This window comes from Anastrepha ludens, chromosome X, assembly GCF_028408465.1.
Source record: "Anastrepha ludens isolate Willacy chromosome X, idAnaLude1.1, whole genome shotgun sequence".
In the NCBI taxonomy this organism is placed as follows: Eukaryota; Metazoa; Arthropoda; class Insecta; order Diptera; family Tephritidae; genus Anastrepha; species Anastrepha ludens.
This window is the reverse complement of record NC_071503.1, coordinates 67,668,856-67,674,998: the sequence shown is the minus strand read 5'-3', so window position 1 is coordinate 67,674,998 and position 6,143 is coordinate 67,668,856.

Genomic DNA, 6,143 nt, shown 5'->3' with positions numbered 1-6,143 from the left:
ATAGTAGAAGATTGGATTTTGTCCGAAAATTTTACAATACTAAATGATAATAAACCTACACACTTCTCTACGCATTCCTCATTTAGCAACATAGACCTAACAATATGCTCTACAAATATAGCACCTAAGCTCTGCACCAATACCTTAGATGAGCTATACGGTAGCGATCACTACCCCATTGCAACAACTGTGCACGCAAGGACTATTCAAAACATTACTGCATGCCCCAAATTCTTGATAGACAAAGCGGACTGGGAAAAATTTAGATGTAAGGCTACCCAACTTTTCAATGAATTAGATACCTCCAATAACATTAACCGTGAGGCATCATTAATCACGAAAATGATTCGCACCGCAGCTCATCACTCTATTCCTCAAACATCCAGGAAAATGCATAAAAACTGTGTGCCTTATTGGAACAATGAACTCTCCAACCTAAGGAATGAAAAACAATTTTTCTGGGCTGAATTTAAAAAAAATAGGTCAAACGATAACCTAGTCAGGTACAAAAAAGCCAATGCTATGTTTAGGAATAAATCAAAGCAAGCGAAAAGAGAATGTTTAAATAAATTTTCCGAGAAAATTAATCACAAAACAAATACAAAAAAGGCCTGGGCTGATATAGAAATGATCTCAGGCTCTTATAAACAAACAACTATAACCCTGGTGAACGGTCCGAATGGTCCTATACTTAACCCTAAAGAAATAGCTGATCATTTTCCATGGTTTGGTCTAAATACTCGCAAGACTCGAATTTCCACTCAACTTTCATTTCTACAAAAAAAGAATATTTAGCGAAGTCTAACGGCATTCATACCTCCTCCACTACCGTTTTTGGAAATGAAATTGACCTCATTGAGTTTGAATCAGGCCTTGCGTCGATGTCAGGTAAAACCCCAGGTGCAGACAGAATCTCATATCCCATGCTGCAAAAACTGCCTTCTATTTTAAAACTCAGAATAATAAGGTTATACAATAATATCTTGATGCAGGGTGTATATCCACAATGTTGGAAAAATGCTATTGTTCTACCTATACCAAAGTCGAATAGTATATCACCGGAAGTACTGGGTTACAGACCGATTTCACTGCTTTGTTGTCTAGGGAAACTCCTCGAGAAAATTGTTTCTAAACGTATATCTTGGTATGCGCTGAAACATAATTTAATAAATCCACAGCAAGTCGCATATAAACAAGGTCAAGATACCATGGACGCTTTGCTCGTCTTTGATAATTATATATCCTTCGCACTATCAAACAGAAGACATGTTTCAACCTTAAGCCTGGACTTCGAAAAAGCCTTTGACCGTGTTGGTATACACGTGGTTCTACGTCAAATTGAAAAATGGAATATAGGTTGCAACGTATACAACTTTGTAAAAAGTTTTTTATCAAACCGCAAATTTAAAACTAATGTAAATTCAACCTTTTCTAACATTTACGATCTGTACAACGGTATACCACAAGGTTCTCCGCTCTCAGTAATTTTGTTTGTCATAGCATTTAACGAAATAAGCAACATAATATCCAATTATAAAAATGTCTCCCATATTTGTTACGCCGACGATGTTATCATTTTCACTAAAGTAAATGTACTTTCTGCCATTTCGAGTTGGTCTAATTGCTCTGGCGCTAGCATAAACACAGTAAAATGCAAATTGCTTCACATCTGTCGTAAACACAAATGTGGTGGCATAAAATTGGAATATAATAATGTTGGTATTGTAAATACAAATAGTCTTAAGTTTTTGGGTATTATCTTTGATAAAAGATTAACTTTTAAGGAACACTGTTTGTATGTTAAAAATCAATTGGCTGCCAGGCTTAATGTTATTAAATACTTAAGCTCAAAAAACTGTTTAATTAACATCTCAACCTTAGTTAATGTATATTAACGAAATCGTTTATATTGTCAAAGATAGATTATGGTCTTCCGATACATGGTAATTGTTCTAAGAGCCATATAAAACTTCTCTACGCTCCCTATCACACCGCTGTCTGCCGTAGCATCAGAGCGTTTCCTAAATCTCCAACTAAATTTATACTTGCGGAAGCTGGCTTACCTACTATTGAGGAGAGAATTGAGCTAAACGCCAAGAAGCTGATACCAAAGTTGTTCCTGTCTAATAATAGGACACTTCACGAAACGGTGATTGACACCATTAATCTAAAACGACCAATGCGACGAAAATCTGTAATCGCGTCTTGCATCGAATATGCTAAAGAACTAAGAATTAATGGCCCGTCACTCAGGCATAATGATAATCACCCACCGTGGTTTTTACGACAGTCGTCCTTTATTCTAGATCTCAGCAAATATCCGAAGGAAAACATCTGCCCTAGAATTTACCAACAACTATTCCGCGAATGCTTGGCACCTTTACCTCCAGAATGGAGCCTTATTTTCACTGACGGATCAAAATCAGATGATTACATATCATTCGCGGTTGTAAAATCTAGTGGTGAAACCATGTCAACGGGACACTTACTGCCATTTTCGTCTGTCTATACAGCAGAAGCCATCGCGATATTGAAAGCAATTGACTGTGCACTTAGCTCTTCATCAAAAACCATAATTTGTACTGACAGTATGTCGACTATAGCATCCATTCTAAACATAAACAATAAAAACCACATCATATCGTGTATCCGTGACAAGTTAATTGCAACCCATAACAAAATTAAAATAATGTGGGTACCAGGTCATAAAGGTATCGCAGGAAATGAACTAGCAGATCTACGCGCCAAGCTCGCCGGAAAAGAACCTTTAATCTCTTTTCAGTTCCTCGACAAGAGGGACTTGCATAATTTAATTTCTTCACAACAGCGTATAAAACAAATGATTGAATGGAAATCCATCCGACACCACTACACGCAAATTAATGGTGATAGAAATGCACCCAAGTACCCATCATCATGCCGATGCAACGATATCAAAGCTTTCGTTCGACTACGCTTAGGGCATACCATAGCCACACATTCGTATAGGCTATCTGGTATCAGCCACCCATCATGTCAGTATTGTCCTGCGTCAACACTCTCCATCACACACCTGCTCAACGAATGTCCACAGTTCACGTCAAACAGAAGCAACATATTCAACTGCGACAACGCCATTGATCTCTTAAAAACCACTACACCCGAAAACATTGAGAAAATTGCCAAATATCTAACCCTAACGGATCTTCGTAAAGTAATTTAACTCCCTGTAGCTATAGCTTTAAGTAACGTATTGTTAGCAATTTAACTGCTATCTCAACTCAGTAATTTTCTATACTTTTTTATATAATGTTTCATATTCACACATACTTTTTTTCATACCGGTGAGCCGAAGGCCCTGGCAGCCAGTGCTCCTTTTTTGCTGTGCAATAACAATTGTATTGTTGTTTCTCATTTTTATAAATAAATAAATAAATAAAAATATCGCTTTCACGATATGAGAAAAAAGAAATATCTTTTTTATATTTTAACGCCGAAATGCGTGTTTATTTTCGATATTCTTAAGACTAACTTGTTACAGAAATCTGACTGCTATTTATACTATATGAATGTGGCGGTTGTTATCGCATTGGGATAATTCGTTGCTGATTGTGTATTGTTTACTTTTACTTGTAGATAACTATTTGAATGTTTATGGTTTGCTTAGGTGATACCGAATTTCTATTGTTGTTTACTTGATAATGTATGTGAAAACAAGTCCTATTGCTTGATATTGTTTACTTGATATTGCATGTCTATTGACCATGGACTGAAGTGATTAGAAAAGAAGAAAGTGAGGCCATGACGTTAACTCCCCTCCTTCTTAAGACGTAGCGTCCTCGCTATGGTGCTGCTACAAGTTGCTGTTGAAGACGGTTCATTTCGATTATTATTGTCTGTTAAGCATCCTTCTATTTTCGTGGTATTGGCAGAGGTGTATCATACCGTAAGTGATAACTACCAAGATTAAGAATCCCATTACTGTAGAGAACGTAAACTGTACAAGATTTTCTTCAATAGGTATCAAAAATGTTGAAAGTTTTTGTATATTGCTGAATTTGTATATCGAACTTGAGGAAAGGATGCGGAGTACTTCAAGTTTTTCGTTATTTTGGTTGTGTATGATTTCCCTCAGTTGTAGTTGATGATTGTAAAATGTGATATTATCGATGTTTGTGGATTCATTAAAATGTATCAATTTAGGGCCGGAGATATGCATATTGTTCCAAGTGTGTTCGTAGTCTGTCAAAATATATCCATTATCTAAAATGCGAGTGGAGCATTATTTTCGTGGATTGTATCGCATTGTGCTGAGTTGTCTTTTAATATTTTTATAGTACAATTGTCAGAGGGTTCTGATTTATAAATAAAGTTATTCATATAGTTTTTATATTTAGATATTCTTTGATAATCGTTACATTTTGCGATTTTAGGGTCTAAATTAATTTTACCATGCTTATGTGCTAGAGGATATACATTAAATAGGCTACATTTAGTTTCGAGGACAGGATATTTGTATATTGTTATAATTGCTTCGTGTAGGTAACAGATATGAATATCGGCATATTCTAATATATTAATTACACTGTGGAACAAATTCAGGTTAGCAAAAATTAGGTCCATTCTGAGAGTGGCGGGTGAAAATAGAGGCGAAATTAGAAGACCCGTATCGCGCCGTTTTTTTATGTTAGTTCGAATTTTTTTTTAATCGGCCTTCGAAGTTCGAAATCGGAGCAAAATTGTTTATATGGTTTTTTGGCTATAACTCGTCGACTAATTGATATTTTTTCAATCTGTAAAAGCCAAATTATTGCTAGAGACCTGTGCAACAATTACAATTTTTGAAAAACTTTATTTCGAAAATTTTTGTGGTACTTATGAAACAATATACTGAAAATCGGCATTTGACTGCAAACTTCGAAGGCCGATTAAAAAAAATTCGAACTAACATAAAAAAACGGCGCGATACGGGTCTTCTAATTTCGCCTCTATTTTCACCCGCCACTCTCAGAATGGACCTAATTTTTGCTAACCTGAATTTGTTCCACAGTGTTATTGGAAGATCCAACTTTTCGTGTTTCATTAAATCGTACACATCTTTCAAATTTAATGTGACAGAATAAAAATTATTAGTTTTTGCAAAATTTATAGTGTTCGTTATTGATTGAAGTTCATTATAAACTTCTGCTATAACAATTTTTTCGATTATTGGTTTGGGATCGAGGGCTTCGAGTATTCTCTCGACCTGTGAATTAATTGTTCTTTGCTTATTATTATTTTCTATTAGCGTATTAAGTGTAAATTTAATTTTTGCAAGGTCATCGTGGTTAGGTGTGCCAGTGATGAATTTTAACATGGAGCCAAGAAAGTTAAGTGATCTTTTGGGTCTAAAAATATTTGGAATGAGTTGAGTTTTCAGGGTTTCGATTTTGTTCACTAAAATTTGAGTTTCAGGTTGGTTTTCTAAATTATATGCAGATTTCATTATTCTTTCGTATGGCGCGATTATTTTTGAGAGATTAGATATGTGATACAAGAAGGCTGTGTCTTGATAAATGTAAACAGGATCTGCTTCTACTAGTACATATTTCCTATTGGCTAAATCTATTATATTATCGTAAAGTACGATAGAGAAAAGTAAGGTAAATATTATTACATACATGCCTTTACACTGATATTGTCCTTCTGTATAATAACTCTTTTATTGGTCGTTATTGTATCACCGTTGTCTTTTTTGACGATATGTTTGGCGTATTTTTTTGCGTTTTTGTTCCTTCTATGCGTCTTTGAATATACGACGTCTCCTTCTTTGTAGTTCAGCTGTTTCTGATTGCGGTTGTGGTATCGCAAAACTCTCGCTTGGTTTTGTTGAAGACGCTCTTTGATGTCAGGATACCCTCTTTGATTGAAAAACACGTCCTCGGGTCTCTCGTTGGTTGCCGAATGGATTGTTTTGTTGTATTGTCGGACTGCTTCAAATATCTGTTCGTCAGGTGCCGAACTGTGTTGATGTGCTAAAACTTTCGCGAGTTCTATTATGGTACTGTGCGTTCGATCAACTTGACCGTTTGTTGTCGAATGATAGGCTGGAGTTTTGGTATGCGTTATTTGTAGTCGCTTGTATATTTGTTGTGCACATATGTTGGTAAATGTTGACTCGTTAT